The sequence below is a fragment of the Sebastes umbrosus genome, chromosome 11 (genome assembly GCF_015220745.1).
Source record: "Sebastes umbrosus isolate fSebUmb1 chromosome 11, fSebUmb1.pri, whole genome shotgun sequence".
Classification (NCBI taxonomy): domain Eukaryota; kingdom Metazoa; phylum Chordata; class Actinopteri; order Perciformes; family Sebastidae; genus Sebastes; species Sebastes umbrosus.
In genome coordinates, this window is record NC_051279.1 from 22,463,256 (window position 1) to 22,485,298 (window position 22,043).

The 22,043-nt window shown below is 43.2% G+C and overlaps 1 long non-coding RNA gene across 1 annotated transcript in view; it reads right to left on the bottom strand.

The window, feature by feature from the left end:
* Nucleotides 1–853: 853 nt before the first annotated feature.
* The window catches only part of LOC119496596, a 56,747-nt gene continuing 35,557 nt past the window's right edge, over nt 854–22,043 (bottom strand). The window contains exon 3 of the long non-coding RNA XR_005208751.1: nt 854–1,004. This is a non-coding gene — a long non-coding RNA (uncharacterized LOC119496596). The remainder of the gene's footprint in view (nt 1,005–22,043) is intronic.

The window sequence follows — 22,043 nt, forward strand, 5'->3', positions numbered from 1 at the left end:
GATGAATTAGACATTAGTGAGTGATTGCGCTCTCGGCAGTTAAACGCTAGCTTCTTGCTGATGTCATTCATTTATTAGCCCCGTTTGGGACTAGTGCTATCCGTTGCATCCTCGTAATTAATTCAGTTTTGTCTTGTATTACGAATTTTCACAACGAAGAGAATAGTAAAACACATCAGACTCAATGTGCAATGTTTGTGTGCGTAACAATTTTTATCGGATGACGGGTAAAAAAAACGCATACAAAAAATACAGACTTGGTGTCTGACTCAATAAATTACCATTGTTTCTTTTGGCTGGTGAGTGAAACAAATCTTGCAGCCACTTGCATACTTTAGCAGCATTTGGCTGGTGGCTGGTGCTAATTTCCAACCCTGGTGTGCACATAGTCATATAGCTTAAGTACTTTTACTGTAAAGCCCTGATAAGAGGGAGCTGTTATTTAATAGGCGCCTCTTCACCTCATAGTGTGTGTGTCTGAGCGAGAGAGTAGAGCTGTCACAGGTTAGAAATGACTTAATATCACAACTAATTACACACACACGCCAGCCTTTCATGCCTGTTTTGCCTTCTGCATTGGAAGATTTTCTTTTTTGTTTTCCGAGTTGAATGTAGCTTTTGCTGACAGGTTGGCGCGGCAGCCGGGCGGTCTCTCCGGACGCGTCGCAGAACAACAATCACATGTACAGAGTTGAGAAGTGATTCACAGGGCGGCCTCACAGCGAAAGGAGTCGGGAATAAAAAAATGAACAAAGGAAGAAAAATAATAATGGCATCCAAGTGCCCTTAAGACATTTTCATCACGTTTGTGTGTCATGGGGGTTTCCGCCCCGTGGTATGTTTTTACCTCTTTTATCACTCGCTCTCTCTTCCTTGTTCATTTCCTCTTTTACTTTCTTCCTCTTTTCCCTGCTCTCTCTTTTCCTCTTCCTCTCCTGGCCGTCCTTCTTCTTTCTTGACAGCTCCAGTTAATTTAATGTCAGCTCTGCCAGCTCGCCTCATCACTGTGAGACAAACAGATCGGGAGCACAGGAGAGTGTGAGAGCGAGAGAGCGAAGGAAGAGAAAAGGCACAAACAGAAAGCACAAAAAGAGAAAAAGGTAAGAATGGAAAACAAGTCAATTATAACAAGTGAAAACAAAAAAATGAATGAATCAATAAACGGATAACAAAGGTAAAAAGAACTGGCTGACTGGCAGAACTGATACTTGAGAGTTTGCACTCAGCTCTCCCACAATCCTTTGCCTTTTTTTTTTTTTTTTTTAACAGAAGAGGCAATTACAATTTCACAGGTTGAAATTAAAATCCCCCGTGGTATGTGTGTGTGTATGTATTTCTGTGTGTGTGAGAGTGTGTACTCCATGAGATAGAGCAGGCTGTCAAAGTGATTTCAAGCTGTTTATAGCCTAAGCTCACAAAATGGATCCTCACGCAGCAAAAGGGGTAAAAGAATCTAAATCTCCTCTCCCCCCTTTCTTTAAAAAAGAAAACTAATTCCTTGAATATTAATTGCCTGGCTTGACGATCGGCTTATTTGTTTGTGATGAGGCGGCAAAAGAAAAGTACCCATAATCCCTGTCTTTTTCTCTCCCTCTCTCTCATGCTGTCAGTATTACTCTCTGTCTTTGCCCCTTCCTTTTTGCTCTCTTTAAATCTTTCTCTCCCTCTATCTTCTATCATCCTCTTTCTTGGAGCATGTTAGTCATTTGTAGATTTTTTTCTTAGGTTAAAAAAGAGGAGCATCTTTGAGTTGGTGTAGCGGTGTCATCTAATATCGAAGTTCTAGTATCTAATTTCTGGTCCCGCTTTATTTACACCCCTCAAGATTTATGGCCCACGTCAGGTTTCATTTTCAAGCCCCAGAGTGCAGCTTGATTTATTCCCATTATAATAGTATCTCCACTTTCCAGTTCCTCTCTCAGATTCCTCTCGGCATATACTGTGTGTAGGCTACAAGCGCTATATAATCTCTCTGAGTGTTTATATCAGTCATCAGCGTTTATAGGCTATCAACCTTTATTCATCCAGGGAAAGTCAACTGAGCACTTGGTTTTATTACAGCAACACTCTGGTTCACATTCACAGCTAGGAACTGTAGCGTGACCACTTTCAGCTGTTGTCCAACGAAAGGCCGAATGCCTGGCTCAAGGGCAGCGTGTTGCCAGATCAGATTGACAGTTTTTCTAGACCAATCACAGTTTAAAACCAGTCCAATTCAATAAAAAACAGCCCAAATCATAACCGTAAAACTGTAAAACCATTACATACACAACAGAAAACACATCATAAGCATATAAAGCTTCATATCTGTATCAAATCACCAAAGATAAAATGTTAAATAAATAGGCTATCGCAACCCAAAAAAGAGTACAGTCAGACAAACAAATACACAAATTGCCATGTCAATAGGGGTGGGGGAAACAATCGATACAGCATAGTATCAAGATATTTTTATGTGGCAATAATATATCGATACACGGACGTCTGAGACTTGGACCCCTTGCTTTCTTTTGTACATCTTAAAAACACATCCACAGCCATAAACAGCCCGTGGAGGTGTTCTCTCACTGACAGTGCAGACACTTGCTGTAATAACATGTCCTCCTCCATGTGTGTGGAGCGTGTCTGTGTACGTGTGACATATCAGACTTACTAGGAACTCAAACCGATTCACTTATTTCCCTCCTGGCCTCCTTCCTTTTTGCTCCCGTCTCTTTACATTAAGGGAGTGGTGGTGAATTGGGACGAAAGCTTATTTTTCAGCTTGAAACATCTCCAACTTGAGCATGTGTCTTTGCATGCCAAAGGTGAAACTACATTTCCACTTGACTTTGTTTGCATTCATGTCACCTCCAAATTTCACTTTACATTGCATCTGAATGCAAGGAACACATTCTAATAGCCCGCAGTGCAACTGCAGGGCAGCGTTCACACTTTGTTACCGTTGATGTGACAAACTAAACCTGTTTCAAGCCCTGCTATAGAGCGAACAGGTTGTTTCTCTGCATGGGCAGAAAAAAAAAAAAAAAAAACAGAGTGGGGAAGAGCAGATAGAAATCCTGCAGCACCTGGGAGCAGTGTGATTACAGAATGCTTCGAGCAGGGAGCGGAAATTGCTCTCCACTTACTTGCGTCTCTCTGCTTTACACCGACATGGGACTTGAGCACGGTTGACTAGGTCACACCTCTGGCAGGGTTCTCCTCATTCACTTTCATCTACATTTTTTTTAAAGCTGTCCTCAGGAACCGGTTTAAGCCCTCTTCTCTAACCTGTAGGGCTCTTTAGCAGAGTGGATATCACCCCGGTGGAATCAGGATGTCCTGTTTAAGGACATTTTACTCTACAATACGGATAGATGATGATTTTCAAAAGCCAGTCCAGTAGCAGCCACAGAATGTGTGGTGAAAACATTTACATTTTGGAAAATTTGTGATGGCGACGTGTGTCAGTCTTTCAGTTGTTGTCATTTAAATACCTCCTGTTGACTGTGAGGTTTTTACTGACAGCTGATGTACTTCCATAAGTGAGCAGCACTTTGGGAAATCACGCTCTCCTGTCTTGACTATTTATTTTGATTTCCACCATCTGCTACGCCAGTCCCACCCATGGGACCCTGTAATGTAGTAACGACTACTAAATGCATTGGTAAGCAAATCTGATTAATTTTTGCACTTCTTTGGTGCAAAATCTCACAACAGTTAACAACAGTTTTTCAGAGCCTACAATCCCTGCAGAAAAATAACCTAAACACTCCCAGAAGATTTGGTGGCATCCAAACCGTATCGAGTAATATGACATCTCCAAATGTTGTGTTAAGTGAGATTGCAGTGCTTGTGGTAAATGAGTTTTTGCAGGGTGTTAATGTATAAACCCAGCTGAGCGGGGCTCACACTTTGCAGAGGACGGGCTTATGGAAAACATATTTTACCCAGCATGGGATGCGGTAGGAAATAGGCTTTATATTTCCCTTTCTCTCTCTCTCTCTCTCTCTCTTTCTCTTTCCCTCTCTCTTTCTAGTTGAGTAATATCGTTAAATATTAATCTAATATTAGATGCTGTACGATTAGTAACAGCACATCTTGCTGACCTGTGCTTTCTGCTTTCATGCTCCCTGCAGTACGTGTCTATGTGTGTGTGTGTGTGTATGCTCAGTAGTTTTAAGGGCATTAAAGTGTGAAAGCGTTTCTAAATTGCTCTTAAATTGCTCGAGGGAGGGGTTAGGTGGATATTTGCCCCGCAGGGCTAATGGAGGGAGCATCACTCTTCCATGTAGAGGAAGAAACTGCAGTCATAGGTTTACACAAACTACGTTCTGCATGTGCACAAATGAAAGGGCACACACACTGCTTTCCCCATCGTCTCAGCCAGACTGATCATCCTCCTCTGATCATTTTCCCCTTTTCGCCCTCCTCCTCCTCTTGCCCACCTCTTTTTGATACTCATAACTTCATTCTTCTTCTCTCTTCCTCTCATCGGTATGAAAGAGGAGAACTTGATTTCTCCCACTCGCTCTCTCTCTCTCTCTCTTTCTCTCTCTCTCTCTCATTGCCTCCACCCCTCTTTTTTTTTTATCTGTCTCCCAACCCAGTCAGGTTTAATCCTGTTAGTCACGGTAGATATATGGGGTCCTGCTCACTCTGTTTGACTCTCTACCAGAGAGACATTCCCCAGAGAGACCCTATGGATTCAGTTGCACACACACACACACACACACACACACACACACACACACAGCGCACGTATAAGCACACACTCCTGCAGGGAAACACGCGTTTACACAATTACACGTACGCATACATTGGATGTATGCGCTTTCACTGCTGCAAATGTCTGGATCAAAATAAGTTTAAAGCGAGGGTTTCATGAACTACTGGAGAAACTGGTGGCGTCATTTAAAATACATTATACAGTACATTATGCGGTGCGTTATGCTGCCTTTAAACAACATATCCATATACTTTGGCTGTAAAACTCTGTCTTTGATGCATGAAATGAAACACTTACGCAGTAACCATCAATGCGACCACAATACCAGAGTTGTGAAATTATCCTAAGTGCTGTATATCCGTTTCCATCTCTATTTCTTTTCTATCATTTCTTTTGAAATATTCTCTGATCAGGGATTCTTTTCCGTCCTGCCGCATTATATTTCTTTATTTTTACATTTGCCTTCTGGTATCCACCATGAAGGCATTGATGCTTTTTTTGTGCGATTTTCTAAAGTCTAGTGATATTGTACAGTTTTGAAAAGTAAGTGAATATTTTTATCTAAAACAGATCCAATCAAAAGGAGGACGGAGACCAAAGGAGAGATTTGATCCAAACACTGAAACGGCATAGGAGATCTCGCGGTAGATTGATGTTTTCACGTCAACCCACTGAGATGTTAAGATTACTCCCTTATTCCCTGAGATTACTGCACCGTACCAGATCATTAAGCTTAGATTTCTCTAGTGTGTTCTGCAAGGAGACGTTTCAAATATGAGGATGTACAGTCCATGCCTTTGCAGTTCCTGTCCTTTATATAGAGAGGTGAAGTCCCTCCTCCTTCCGGTGGACCACCACGGGACCTTATTTCGGAAAAAATATGTACGGTAGTCAACAGAGAGAGACAATCAATTTGACTCATACATATGGTTTTCAATTTAAAAGTAAAGAGAGTCGCAGTTTTGTTGTAAAACTGTTTAAGTATAAGACTGAAAATATGTAATTAGAAAGAATACACACCCAAAAGTCATGCAAGTGACTTCTCTCTCGCTGAAGCTACGATGCCTGCGTGTTTCGTACTGGGATGAACTCACCGGAGCAAAGGGGTCTTGCTTGTTTTATCGCTTCACAGCTGATAAAAAAGACCGGGAGTCGCTGGATAAAACACATCAGGTAAGATAAAGTTTCATTCGTGCGTGGAACATAGTTAAGTTAGCTATATTGTGCGAGACGAGAGGTGTAGTTCACTGAGCGGATTCACAACAAAACTAAATGATACTACGACAAACCACGACTTTCTTCACTTGCAAGATTCTCTTTTAAATTGACACATCAACATCATATGTGTAATTTATGCCACAATTCAAACAGTATCAAAAAATCATTGACTACTGTACATATTTTTTTTACAAAATAAAGTCCCATAAGGGACACCGGAAGGGAAGGGACTTCACCTCTCAATACAAGTGAAGAGCTGGAGGACGTAGATTGACTTTCAAGAAGCACACATTTTAGGTTGTCAGGTCATTAACATCAGAACAGTTAAAGCACGCTTGTGAAAAATCCAGTCCAGCCCTGGAGGTAATGTTGACCTCTGACCTCAATCCACTGATTGTAACATAAGTAATTGTTGACAAGAAAAAGTTAAGTCTTTATGTTTTTCATTCATTCTAGGCTTGGAGGAGGTACAAAGTGCCTTGCTCTATTTTCTCCATTTACATTTTTATATATTTTTTTGTTGAATACTGTATACTTCTACTTTTTATTTCATTCTGCCCTTCTTTATCTGTCTTTTTTGTGTATGTCTTTCTATATTTCTGTCTTTCCTTCCTTCCCACCTTTCTGTCTCTCACATTTTCAGTAGGGTGCAGTCTGGCCTCATGGACCAACAGCAGAGGTCTGTCTGTGTGTGTGTGTGTGTGTGTGTGTGTATGTCTGATTCAGGCCTTGTCTGCGGGCCCCCCTCTCATTTTAATTAAAGAGCAGATGCACTACCCCTGTCCCGTCTGCCATCCCCTTTTGTATGTGTGTGTGTGCGCGTGTGTGCGTTTGTCTTGTTTTGACCCAGCGTGCCCTCGCCATGTGCCAATTTTAAGCCATATTGTACCCTGGACTGTTAGTGTCACCCGTACGGAAGATGAATTAGTAGGCAGGAGGGAGAAAGGGAGGACGTCTACACAGCCAGTTCTTCAAATAGGTTAAAAGAGAAGTAGATAGGAAGAGAGAGGGATTCACACACATATTCATATGTAAACACACAAACATGCATGGGTTATACAGCATGTCTGGATCAGTCTATAGATTAAAAACTACTCGCATGACGCTGACCTAGAATATAGATGAAGTTGTTTATTATCCTATAACAGGTTCTTACGGGAAATTTTCCAAGTTGTTCACTCGGGAGCAAAAAAATTAATTCCTGTGGGCTAAAACTGTGTGTGTGTGTGTGTGTGTGTGTGTGTTTCAGAGAAACCAGTCTGTGTATAAATATAGACAGTGCGAGCGCTACGCTACAGTAATTCTTAGCAGTTGCCTCCTATTGCATCAGTTGACAGTCAACAGATGGAGTCAGCTAAAGACCAACTAATAACTTTGGTGATGAATGTGTTAGACTGGACACAAACATACAAAAACAGATTTTTACACGGAGCGAAAGAAAAGTTGTAAGGGAATTTATATCCATCCATCCATATTACAAGTCATGTAATATCACTATGCCAGCCGTTAGTTTTTGAGATACACCATCAAGCACATATTGGTGGGTATAAATATGATTGTGCTACATGATAGATCAGGGGGTAGACATAAAAATGAAGGTTGCCAATTGATTATGAGGCTGAATATTAATATTTCATTGCGATTAATCGCATGATTGTCCATAGTTAATCGGGATTAGCAAAATAATCGCACATTTTTTATCTGTTCAAAATGTACTTTAAAGGAAGATTTGTCAAGCATTTAATACTCTTATCCACATGGGAGTGGGCAAATATACTTGCTTTATGCAAATGTATGCATCCATCCATCCATCCATCCATCCATCTTCAACCGCTTATCCGGGATCGGGTCGCGGGGGCAACAGCTCCAGCAGGGGACCCCAAACTTCCCTTTCCCGGGCCACATTAACCAGCTCTGACTGGGGGATCCCGAGGCGTTCCCAGGCCAGAGTAGAGATATAATCTCTCCACCTAGTCCTGGGTCTTCCCCGTGGTCTCCTCCCAGCTGGTTGTGCCTGGAACACCTCCCAAGGGAGGCGCCCAGGAGGCATCCGTGCTAGATGCCCGAACCACCTCAACTGGCTCCTTTCGACGCAAAGGAGCAAGGACTCTACTCCGAGTCCCTCACGGATGACTGAGCTTCTTACCCTATCTCTAAGGGAGACGCCAGCCACCCTCCTGAGGAAACCCATTTCGGCCGCTTGCACCCGCGACCTCGTTCTTTCGGTCATGACCCAACCCTCATGACCATAGGTGAGAGTAGGAACGAAGATTGAACGGTAGATCGAGAGCTTTGCCTTCTGGCTCAGCTCTCTTTTCGTCACAACGGTGCGGTAAAGCGAATGCAATACCGCCCCTGCTGCTCCGATTCTCCGACCAATCTCACGTTCCATCGTCCCCTCACTCGCGAACAAGACCCCGAGATACTTAAACTCCTTCACTTGGGGTAAGGACTCATTCCCTACCCGGAGTAGGCAATCCACCGGTTTCCTGCTGAGAACCATGGCCTCAGATTTAGAGGTGCTGATTCTCATCCCGACTGCGTCACACTCGGCTGCGAACCGATCCAGTGAGTGCTGGAGGTCGCAGACCGATGATGCCAACAGGACCACATCATCTGCAAAAAGCAGCGATGAGATCCTCAGCACACCGATCTGCAAACCCTCCTCCACCCGACTACGCCTCGATATCCTGTCCATGAATATCACGAACAGGATTGGTGACAAAGCGCAGCCCTGGCGGAGGCCAACCCCCACCGGAAACGAGTCCGACTTACTGCCGAGGATCCGAACACAGCTCTCGCTTTGGGCGTACAGGGATTGGATGGCCCTGAGAAGTGCCCCCCTCACCCCATACTCCCGCAGCACCCCCCACAGTATCTCCCGGGGGACCCGGTCATATGCCTTCTCCAAGTCCACAAAACACATGTAGACTGGATGGGCATACTCCCAGGCCCCCTCCAGGATCCTTGCGAGAGTGAAGAGCTGGTCCGTTGTTCCACGGCCAGGACGGAATCCGCATTGTTCCTCTTCGATCTGAGGTTCGACTATCGGCCGAACCCTCCTTTCCAGCACCTTGGAGTAGACTTTACCAGGGAGGCTGAGCAGTGTGATACCCCTGTAATTGGCACACACTCTCTGGTCCCCCTTTTTGAAAAGGGGAACCACCACCCCGGTCTGCCACTCCTTAGGCACTGTCACCGACTTCCACGCGGTGTTGAAGAGACGTGTCATCCAAGACAGCCCCTCCCCACCCAGAGCCTTCAGCATTTCTGGGCGGATCTCATCAATCCCCGGGGCTTTGCCACTGTGGAGTTGTTTGACTACCTCAGTGACTTCCACCAGGGTAATTGATGATGGTCCCCCATCAGCTTCCAGCTCTGCCTCTACCATAGAGGGCGTATTGGTCGGATTCAGAAGTTCCTCAAAGTGCTCCTTCCACCGCCCGATTACCTCCTCAGTTGAGGTCAACAGTGTCCCATCCTTACTGTACACAGCTTGGATGGTTCCCCGTTTCCCCCTCCTAAGGTGCCGGATGGTTTTCCAGAAGCACTTTGGTGCCGACCGAAAGTCCTTCTCCATGGCTGCTCCGAACTCCTCCCACACCCGCTGCTTTGCCTCCGTCACGGCAGTGGCTGCTGCTCTTCGGGCCCGTCGGTACACTGCATCTGCCTCCGGAGACCTCCGAGATAACATATCCCGGAAGGCCTCCTTCTTCAGTCGGACGGCTTCCCTGACCGCCGGTGTCCACCACGGTGTTCGAGGGTTGCCGCCCCTTGAGGCACCTAAGACCTTAAAACCACAGCTCACCGCCGCAGCTTCAGCAATGGAAGCTTTGAACATCGTCCACTCGGGTTCAATGCCCCCAACCTCCACAGTGATGCCAGAAAAGCTCCGCCGGAGGTGTGAGTTGAAGATCTCTCGGACAGGGGCCTCCTCCAGACGTTCCCAGTTCACCCTCACTACGCGTTTGGGCTTACCAGGTCTGTCCAGAGTCTTCCCCCACCCTCTGACCCAACTCACCACCAGATGGTGATCAGTTGACAGCTCCGCCCCTCTCTTCACCCGAGTGTCCAAAACATGCGGCCTCAGATCAGATGATACGATTACAAAATCGATCATCGACCTTCGGCCTAGGGTGCTCTGGTACCACGTACACTTATGAGCATCCTTATGTTCGAACATGGTGTTCGTTATGGACAATCCATGACTAGCACAGAAGTCCAACAACAAACGACCACTCGGGTTTAGATCAGGGAGGCCGTTCCTCCCAATCACGCCACTCCAGGTGTCTCCATCGTTGCCCACGTGCGCGTTGAAGTCTCCCAGGAGAACTATGGAGTCCCCTACTGGAGCCCCATACAGGACTCCATTCAGGGTCTCCAAGAAGGCCGAATACTCCGAACTGCTGTTTGGTGCATACGCACAAACAACAGTCAGAGTTTTCCCCCCCATAACCCGAAGGCGTAGGGAGGCGACCCTCTCGTCCACCGGGGTAAACTCCAACGTAGCGGCACTCAGCCGGGGATTTGTGAGTATCCCCACACCCGCCCGGCGCCTCACACCATGGGCAACTCCAGAGAAGAATAGAGTCCAACCCCTATCCAAGAGTACGGTTCCAGAACCGAGGCTGTGCGTAGAGGTAAGCCCTACCAGATCCAACTGATAGCGCTCCACCTCCCGCACAAGCTCCGGCTCCTTCCCCCACAGAGAGGTGACGTTCCACGTCCCCAGAGCCAGCCTCTGCCGCCCGGGTCCAGTCCGTCGAGGTCCCTGGCCTTCACTGCCACCCGTGTGGCAGCGCACCCGACCCAAGCGGTTCTTCCCGCAGGTGGTGAGCCCACAGGATGGAGAGGAGGGGGGTGCCACGTTCCTTTTTCGGGGTATCCCCGGCCGGGCTCCGTGGCAAGCCCGGCCACCAGACGCTCGTTGACGGGCCCTCCGTCTGGGCCTGGCTCCAGACGTGGGCCCCGGGCTTCCTCCGGGCCGGGTAACTCCTCCTCTGCCTCGTGTCGTCATTGGGTTTTTTTGTGAACCATTCTTAGTCCGGCCCCTCACCTAAGACCAATTTGCCATGGGAGACCCTACCAGGAGCACGAGGCTCCAGACAACACAGCCCTCAGAGTCATAGGGACACACAAACCTCTCCACCACGTTAAGGTGATGGTTCCCGGAGAGGATGTATGCATATATTTATTATTGGAAATCAATTAACAACACAAAACAATGACAACTAAAGTTGCAAGCAGCGATGAACGAGCCCTCGCCCGCACGTCGTGGGTACTGGTGAGGCGCCGGTTGATACGGCTGGGCATTTTGCGTGGATTGCGTGGTGATGGAAAGGAAATATTGCAAACTTTGTACCACTTCCTGTGTCCACTATGTGGCGCTAGAGCACACACACTAATTATAGGCTCTGTTGCTGTATATCAGGCGTAGATCACACCATGTAAACCTCATGTAAATTGGATGAACTTTGTCGCAAAAGGCTGGCTTCCTGTTGTCAGTAGGTAGCGCTATGACTATAACTCAATATGGGCATGTAGATGTCTTCAGACCTGGATTCTTATCCAGCATGTGAAATTTGGGACAGATTGGACAATATAAAGTTCAGTTACAACAGCTTCCTGTGTCATGGCGAAAACATGCAAATTGCCCCCCTCGCCACGGCAACGCCGTTCCACGAAAACCCAAAAGCTTTGCAATTTACCATCATGGAGGTCTTGAAGGAGATTCTGTTGACAAAATTTGAGCTTGATCTGTTGAGTCCTCTAGGAGGAGTTTCAAAAAGTTCCATACTTGTAAAGTGTCTAAAATGACTTATTGTCACATGATCTATGACATCATTGTTCGAGGTATTGACTATTCTTTCGCAACTTAGCCTCACATTAGCCGGAGGGTTATACCAAACAAATCTGAAACAAATCCGATAAACTCTCTAGGAGGAGTTCGTACAAGATGGCATAAAATGCATAAAAAATGCCCGATATTCAAAATTGCAGACTTCCGGTTGGGGGGAGCTAATTAAAGCCAATGGGAAATATGTCTGAAATGATGAAAGCAATGGGTGTACCAAATTTCATGAATATCACAGCAACTATGTTCACTGTATATTCTTACAATATTCACAGGTTGTGATGAGTGTTTGAGTTTACCAAGGGTGTCAAAAATGCGTCTAATTAATGCAGTGCAAAATGCCAATGGCTTATACATTAGCCTAGCGGCTAACTGACTTTAATTAATTAGTTACTTTTCCTCACTCATAGTTCTCATACTCTTACTTGGTTAAGTCACTGCATCTCCCGATAAGACCAACACGACGGTTGAATTTCAGCCTACATGCACGTATTTTCAGTCCAACATTGTTGAAACAGAGCAGCTGGTGGGGTCTCTCTGCTCTGCCCTCTATGACACACAGCGACAAGAGGACAGAGAAAGAGGAGAGAAACTATCGCGACAGTAAATGACAGAAAAACACAGTAAAGACTCACACTAAGCTGAAATGAAACCAAACTCCCAATTATGTTCTGTCACTGCATCAATGCAGAATAATTCACACTTTAAAGGATCGCTAAAATACGGATAAAGCTACAGATAAAAATTATTATTTTGTCAGTCTATGGGATTTTTATGTTTTTTTCCCCCATTATACCTCTGAATTTAATTTGATTAAACATATCAAATGTTCAGTCAAGGCACCATGTAAGGCTTTGACAACAGCCTACTGAATGCCACACTGTCTAACTGGAAACAGTGACAGAACAGCTTTTGTTGTCTATATATTTCACTCTAACTGGCTGTACAGCTTTAGATGAGACTTCACCATAGAACTAGTGTTAAATTGCATAGCCTTCATTTTCTTCCCCTTTCGCAGTGATTGTAAGGTCTTCGTATCTCTGGTTGCTTTGTACCTTTCTGATATATGAACGAGACAAATTGTGCTTTTATTGTGACTGTGATGACAACAGTAATACACTGCCATACAAATGCTCTTAATGGAGCAGTTTGGCAAACAATAACTTTAGTTGGAAAGCTCAGGGTGCAAGCACAATAAGTCAAGGTCCTCTCTACTTGCCTGCTTCTATTCATCTTGTATTTCAATGTTACATCTGTCTCTTGCCATGAACATAATGGTGAACATTTTTTTTTGTGCGTTTTGTCAGGATGAATGGCATAAGTAGCTGCTGCTGCGGTGTGTGTGTGTGTGTGTGTGTGTGTGCGTGTGTGTGTGTGTGTGTGCGAGTGTGTGTGCTTGTGAGCGATTGTGTGTTTATGAGCATTAGTTGAGGAAAAGATTGAAACCTTACTGGTTGATGTAACAGTACGATTATTGAAATGTTGTTTTGGTACATGATGCCCTTTTCCAAATGTGCTGTATTATGCGCACAATCTCTCCTCCTCTCGCTTTATCTCTCTCTCACACACACACACACACACACAATCACACACACACAAACACACACAGACAGAGTTTTAGGCACAGGGCCCGTGTTGCTACCCAGAGATTTGGCAAGTCACTCAACCCAGGATCTATGTGTATGTGTCTGTGTTGCCAGGGCATTACAACATCTCTAATTCCCTCTGCCAACCAAATCTCGAAACGAATGTTGCTCTAGTTGTTTTTCCAGTATTTATTTTGTTTTTATAATGTAAAGCAGACATTTCGATTTTGTTTAACAAAGTAGAAAATCGTTCAATAATCTTGGAAGATGGGGAAAATATTAAATTCCATTCTTTGATACTGTGGAAAGCTTGCCTTTGGAGATGTGCTCCAATGTAAAGAAAACCAATGCACAACAAAAGTATTACTTAATAAAACATTTATGAAACCTGTGATCTCTCTCTCTCTCTCTCTCTCTCTCTATCTCTATCTCTCTATCTCTCTCTCTCTCGAACACACACACACACACACACACACACACACTCAGATGTACATTCTCTTAGCCCTCTCTGCTCCTTTCAGCTCCTTCTCCTATGGATCTTTTGATGCCTCCCATGCTGTGGATCAATAGACTGACTTTCTTCCCTGTTGGATTGTACACAGATCTGTTGTCGAAACAGGGCCGGTGGCAGGTCTGCCGGGAACGCACACACGTACACACACACCAGATGCTGACTGGAGACTACACTGTGATATATTGACAAGATAGGATTCTGCTGAATGAACCCTGACCTCCTGAAAACCAATATGACTGGCAGATTGACCTGGGGGAAGTGATCTGATTGGCAGATTCAATTCGAATTTTGAATTATTGACGTCCTTTCTTTGGGATCCCTCCGTGTGTATAATGTTGTCAGATGTGCATGTGTGTGTATATATTTGTGTTCGGGGTAATTCAGATAATTAACCAATTGCTTCTCTCAGATTAAACGGTCTTTAAATTGTCAGCTTTGCCGAAAATGAAGAAAATATTATTTGTGATTTTTCCCTAAATAACACCAGTCCACTTTATGAGCCCTGCTTTATAGTACATGTACCGTTTCCTCAACTTCATAAACCTTAGGGAAAAACACTTATATGACTTACAAAAAGATTTGATTTATTTTTAATATATTTTGATTAATGATGTATAAGTCATACTACAAACTAAAGGCATGGATGCTGCAAAGTATGTGTGTGTCGAATAACAGAAAACAAGCTTTAGCTGGCATTTACAGTCTTAAAACTGAAAACTCTCTTCCACCTGTTGAATGACACTGGTCAATAATGTGTGACTGTGTGTACGCTTTCACCTGTTGATAAACTTAATGTACAGTAAGAAGAAAAGGCAATGTTTCAGTCATAGACCCCATCAGACACCAAACTATATGAAACAATAACATCTTCATACTGAAACAACAGTCTTTAAGACCCAATAATATCACAACCCAATCACGCCTCAATCAACCCATAAGGCAATTACGTCGGCAATAATTGATTAAAAAATAAATGAATCGATGCAAAATCTATGTATTTTAAGATCCATAATATACAGTAGAAACCTGGAAGTAGAAAATGTTCAGGTTCTAGTCTGTACACGCCTCTATACGTCAAGAGAAGATTTTAAAGGTATTAAATGCGAGATTCGGACCATGTTGAGAGCCGTGTGGAGGCAATCAAAATGGTCCGAATCTCGCATTTAATACCTTTAAAATCTTCTCTTGACGTGTAGAGGCGTAAAGGTATCAAATGCGAGATTCGGACCATTTCTATTGCCTCCGCACGGCTCTCAACATGGTGACAGCTGAGCCAGGGGCAAGTAGTGAAGCCCCAAGGAAGAGCGCTGGGTTTTGAAGCATTTTTTCGTAGTGGCCAAACGTCGGAATTACAACTTCCGTGTCCGTCACGTGATGCCATTGGGCCAAAAAAAAACTTTTTCCCAAAGACTTACATGGGGAAAGAGATGTCTGTAAGTAGTTTAAAAGTTGTAAAATGCACTAATAGCTGAATCCAGAGTTATTTCCCTTCAACCATGTGAATGAGCCCCAGACCAAGGGCTGGGAGGCGGGGTTAAAGGAAAACGCTAGTGCGCTTGCTCTATGGGCCCAATGTCTGCGGAAGATCGCCAGAAGATCAGGGTATTTTATCACTCGGCAGTTGAGCCATTTTGGCTTCATGCGCCACTGAGCAACTCTCATAGGAATGAACAGGAGCCCGCCTTTTTACATCCATGCTCGTAGCTAATGGTGCTAACAGTGGAAACCACGGCAACATTGCTTACAGAGCTAACAGTGTTAACCAGGGGGGAACCGGAGAGTGGGTGCTATGCTTCCACAACGTTCGTTATCGTATCGACGTACAGCGTTTTCATCTGTAACCACAGTATGAGAGCAGTGCAGAACAGCGGCCGTGAGCTAGCCAGTAAGCCAACCACAAGAACATGCACTAAAACCAAGCACGGCCGGCCTGGCTATGTCAACAAAGCAAGGAGAACAACACACTGATTACAACACACAGAGAAGGAGAGTGACTTCATTCTCTGCTCAGGTAGACATTACTCCTCTATATCTTTATATAGAAAATAGTTGTTTGCTGCTATATTGATGCTCTGGGTATTGTACAGAGCACCTTTAAGTAAACCACATGCAAGGTGCACGTGTGTGCACACACCCCTGTGCAAATATATTGGTCATTAGCGGTTGTTGGGCTGACAATGGCTGGTCGAAATCGCCCAACCATAATGTACTGTCCTAAAAAGTGATATACACATTGATACATCTACATGCATCGGTGTTTTCGTGTGTTGCCAATGTACGTATGTCACACAATTTTTAAATGTAAACAATTCCACTCTTACATGTATGTTTATGTATCACGGTCATCTTTCCAATCCACCCTCTGCATAGCGAGGCTCCTTGTGAAATCCACTTGGTATTATCTGTTTGCTGAATTCATTAGAGGGCAAGAGACACGGCCTAACTCACAGCATGATATCTTTGATAAATAATTACAATCCTAACAGGATTTAGGAAAGTAGCTGGAAGAAACTGCTATTTTAGATAACCTTCATACACACACACAAACACACCCACACAAAGCACGCACACAAACACCCACATACTATCAGCAAGCCAATTAGATTCATATAAGTGGGTGATGATGTTTATTGTTTAGGGTAAGTATTAATGCTTGTGTCTCATTAAGAGAAAATATTACGGGTTAATATATCGTGCCCTGCGCGTGAATTAATTCTTCATATCAGTGAGTGCAGTTTAACCCACAGTGCTCACAGCTAATATTATACATTTACAGATTCAGTGGCATTTGTAATGATTTTTTTTTTACATATATATGGCCTGCAGTTCACCTCTACACATGACACAAAAGCAAAAGAATATAACACACATGAAGGGTAGAATACACATACAGTAGGATTTAAGGTACTTTAGATTATTACAAATTGCCTAAAATGAATGAAATTCAAATAAGGCATTACTCGGTCCTCAATTTCCTCTAAAGGGCTGCAATTAGATGGAATTGTTGCATAATACAAATCTAAAATGTATTTTTCTTTCTATGTTATTTTGGTAATAAAAAGACAACTGTGCCTTGCATGTCTTTCCTGTATTTCAGAAGTTGCATAACAAATTGTTTCAACAGCTATGCAACCATTACAGAATCCTCTGCATCGAGTGTCCTGCCCGCAGGCTGCCAGACTGCACTGTCCAAGAAAATTGGATGTAAAATGTGCTTTCGGACCCTCTAACCACATTACTGAGTTGAATCATACGCAAGCGACTGCCTCTGATACCCAGAAGAAGTATATTTGACAATATTGTTACAAGGCTTATTATTCAGCCGAGCGAATAATAGAGCTGCTTTTGGGTACGTGGTCATTTGAAAACTAAAGCAGTTTGGTCTTTGGCAGAGGAAGGCATTCATTACTGCTCCACTGGCAGCCAGTCACACCTTCGACATGAATGCTCTCTTTTGATTCCATGATGCACACATTACATTATGTGTCAAAAGAGATGCAATTGAGACACAATGTTGCCTGAACAAGCAACAAGGGCAGTCATGAGTGGCACAACCTTTTGAAAATATTACAAAGTACAAACCATGCACACATAATCAAATGGATTAGAGTAAAACATCCTTTGAAATATCAATCTGGATTCATTTTTTGAGCCCTTTGTTAATTAATATTTATGCTTTGGTTGATATTATTGAAAGGCAGAGAGCTTATTTCATAAACTAAATCTGCTCCACCTGGAAGCAGTTTGAGAGTGAAATGGTTGAAACCAAATGAAGCTGCCAAATATTTTTTTCATTGTTTATCTGGTGTAATATGGGAAATTGAAGTTTCTAGGAGTGTTTACTCACTAAAATCTGCATTCAGAGCCGCACTGCTGAGACCATTTGAATTAGAAAACATCAAGGGAATGGAAGTGAGAGATAAGCCTCTCCATATTTGAAGATCTACTTGTTTATTTGACAATTCCTGCACGCTGGATTGCACACTACACAGAGTTTGCGTGATTGACTACCAATTGGCAAACAACATGGCAGTCTTTGTCACATCATTTTTTAAAGCAGGAGTGATAGAGGGACTTTTGATTTCAGCAATCACTGGCGCTTGTGCTGTTTATATTCTAAATACTGTATGTATTGAGGTAAGATGAAGATCTAATCTTTTTATTTCTAATATTTTACATTTCTTCTTTTCCATGTGGCTTTATTGCAGTACAGAGAATACTGCAGAACAGTCTGTCTCTTTGCTCCCTCCTCAGTGCCTTCACAGATCTTTATCAAGTTAACATATTTGAAAAAAAAAACGTCAAATACCATCTGTTAGGTGCTTGAAATGTGGCACCTCTACCTTAACCATAACAACCTTTCTGTCGATACAGAAAATCTTGATGTGATCTTAAATGTCAAGGGTTGACATTATTCATCTGAAAGCAATCAATAGGTGATGTTAGTCTAAATGCATAACTTTGAATGACAAGAGCAAGTGCGCTCTATGAGCTGCACTTTGGCTCCTTACAGTATAAAATCACCATGGAGATGTTGTATGGAAAGTGACTTTTATCTTTTGTAATCGGCATTTCTTCATTTTTCTTTTCTCCTCACCTCTCCTCTTGCTCCACATATTTCTTTAAAAGAAAAATGTTTTCAATTTATTTTAATAACCAGCCTAACCTTGATGTGCCCCATCTAATTCCATTTTATTTGCCAAAATCAACGTGTGCTTTAGCTCTATCCTTTTCAAACAGCGAGATTCAACACTTTAATACCCTCACGGAGAGAGTGAGACGCTTCTTCTTTTCCGTTTTTGCATTATGCTTTTATTCTCCAAATACAATTTGTAATAATTTGCCCAAACATGGACATCAATATCCATTTTTACTTGTAAAACCAGGACTATTATATGGGCTAAATGACATTTTTTTTAAAAAGCGCTCAAAACATAGCTGCACTTGATCAGAGCAATAATAACCCCAGAGACGGAGCAGAGCAATTAGAAAGGAGAACCAGGGGAACTGAGCTCCATTTTACCAGGAAGACGCAAATATGAGGATTTCGGGACCTTCCGCAATCTCGTTTAGTTGCAGAACTAATCTATGCGCTCTGACCAGTGACTGTCAAAACCTCAAACGGCATTTTGCTTGATTAAAGCACGAAAAACAAGAAAAACATACTTCAAAGTGTTTCGGATGTCAAGTTTGTTGAAGGCTTGAAAGCCCTGCGTATGAAAGATATTGTGTCCTGCTAATGCCAAGAACACTCTTACATTTACATAGGGCTAGGTGATCAAATTTGATCTCCTGCCTGAGAAACCTCAAAGCAGTTGTTTTGGAAAATGATATTCATGAAAAGCAGTGAAAAACAGAGTTGATCAGAGTAATGATGACCCTGCAGGCAGAGCAGAGCAATTAAAGGAGAGTCCAGGGGAGAGATGAGAACTATTAACAGCCACAGAGGACCTTCTCCCCCCCCGCTTCATTCTTTCCCTCGCTCAGCCGAGGCTAGCAGAGCTATACACTGATGAAAACATTGCTGGAAATACTGAAAAAAGCACTAATTACAGAGAGAGGGGGGTTTCGGGGGAAGGGAGAGAGATGAAGATCCCCTGTGCTTCAGAGACATTTCCTGTCCAATTTAATATGTTGCATCAGTTATTTTTGATCTGCTGTTTCTTGCATAAAGTTGTACAGTTTTACATCAAGTCACGATTCCACAGGGTTTCGCTCATTGAACCCGGTCCAAACTGGAGTGAAAAGGGGAATCTTGGCACGGATACGACGTGTGTAGGATGTTCTCAAAAGGCCTCATTGTCACAGAGATAATGACCACGGGTGATATGTCTTCTGTGAGCTAATGTCTAATTATTATTAATCATTGCATTTATTGCGGCTGAGAAAATACTAATTGATAATCTTATGTATGGCATAGACAGATTTTTTTTTCTGGTTTGTCTGAGAAAAGAGAAAAGGGAGAGACTGAGTTGGGTACCACAAAAAACACAAGACTCATTTTATAACAGGGGAATCTTATTGGGATAGTTAAAATAAACTGGTGTGATTTCCCGTTTGTTCTGGTTTGTTTCAGCCGGTAACACCACAAATAAACTGCACTGCAACTGCCAAAAGCTGGGACTCTGCTCTCAGACAGCCTTTGACGTGGCATGTTTATGGTGCAAAGGGAATTTGGACCCAACAGCGGTATTATGTGACACAGATATGTGACTTTTGTATTAATTACAGAGCCACATCAAAGAAGTTTTTAGCCTATTATTGTTTATGTGCATGTTCATACGACCTCTAGGTCGTAACAGTCACATTCTGTGGTGTTGTAGGATGCGTCATCTCAAACCTCTGATTGTATTTTGTCTTTCACTGAAAATCTGATTTGGCATTTTCTTGTGTAGATGTCAAGGAATACTTTCCTTGTCAGAAATCTGGCTGAAAAATCTAATAGTCTGTGCAAACTGGGCTTTGGCTACCAGCATGTTGTGTTCTCGGAAGAATTGTCATATGTTGTGGTTTCGAAAGGTAAGTCTACAGTAAATGCATCCCAGCTTAATTTGACTCTACGGGGATGGACAAAATAGAAGAGAGGGGTTATTTCTTATGACAAAAGTCTGAGATGGTTTTGAACTCCTAATATTAGTACTCGTTTTTCTACAGTACCGCAGGGCTGGAGACTAAATGCGTCCCATCGTCCTGGCGACGATAGAAAATGTGTTTAGGAGACAGTAAACTCACTATTTTTCCCTGATTATGCTACATTGTGAACAACAAATTTGTGTTGAAATCAGCAGGACGAGAGCTAGTTAACGTCAGCTGTTAGTTCCACGCAGGACTGTGCTGCTTACCGGCTGCTTACAGCCTAGCATTTACTAGCTCTCGTCCTGCCATTGAGTTACATTATGATGCATTCAGGCTCTATTCAGTGGGCGAAGGTAACGTTATCATGACGTGTTCGAATGTAATCTTGTAAAATGTAGTTTTTGGCGAGAAACTTGAATAAATCCAGTTGTTTGAAGGAGATGTTTTCACAACAATATAAAATAGACGATAGAGAGAATTATGATTTGTTTAAATTCCTAACAGTATGCAAAAGGTAATAAAGAAGTGTATGTTGAAGTACTTGGGATTTATTTGGGTTTTTAACCGTGGTATCGAATTGGGTATTGAGAATTTCATTGGTATTGGTATCGACTATTACATTTCTGGTATCGTGACAATCCCTACCCAAGTTTGTAGTTTAGAGTGTGCAACTACAGGATACTCTTTGCCAACTTACATGTCACAAAATAGTTTTAAACGGCAATCAAGTTAACTGCAACAGGAATATATGGGAATATACAGTATTTGCTCTCGCGACAAAAGTTTACACTGAAAGCGGTGACTGCTTTCAGGTGGAGAATGACCATTCCCTCTAACATACAAAAAGGTCTAACTTTGGCTCCACAGGTCAGTGCTGTTAGTTCAGAAAGCTACAGAGAATAATTCTAAATTGCCTGTGTAAGAAAGGTTAACTCAACAGTGTCAAGCATCAGCATTATTTAAAATGTCACTGATACGATGAGGACACATTCCTAGAGTGTGTGTGTTGGCTTAGGAGCAACCATGGCAGTGGTAGAGAAGAGCTATCATGGCCTGGCCTTAAAGTCACGTTTAATTGGCGTATTCCCTCAAGTAAATAAAAAAGGTGACATTTTCTCTCGGTGCCTGGACCGGAATGTTAAAAACCGATGGGCCGAGGTCCCCGAAATGTCAAGGAGGAATAATTTCCACCACATACTCTGCCAGCTTTTGTACCTTGCCCCTGCTCTGCTCTGGGAGACTCAGAAAGGTCATCTGCACGTTTGACTCATTTCATGTCAACATTTGGCTGAGAATCAATGGCAGCTTTTCGTGATCAAAGATAAGTAGGCCACTGCTAAATTTTGGTCCTGCGCTCGGGCGCGGAGTACTCCTGCACTTGATGCGGCGATACATTAAGGCTTAGATGTCGAGTTTCTACCCCCTTCTTGCATCATCCACGGTGAGGTGTTTCTATCACACACAAACTCACAAATACGCAACGAATACACACACGCAGACTGAAAGCCCCCCTGGCACAGTAAACAACTTTAAGCACCCTGGAAAACAAACAGATAAAAGCACGCCTTTGACATGAAAACATGACAA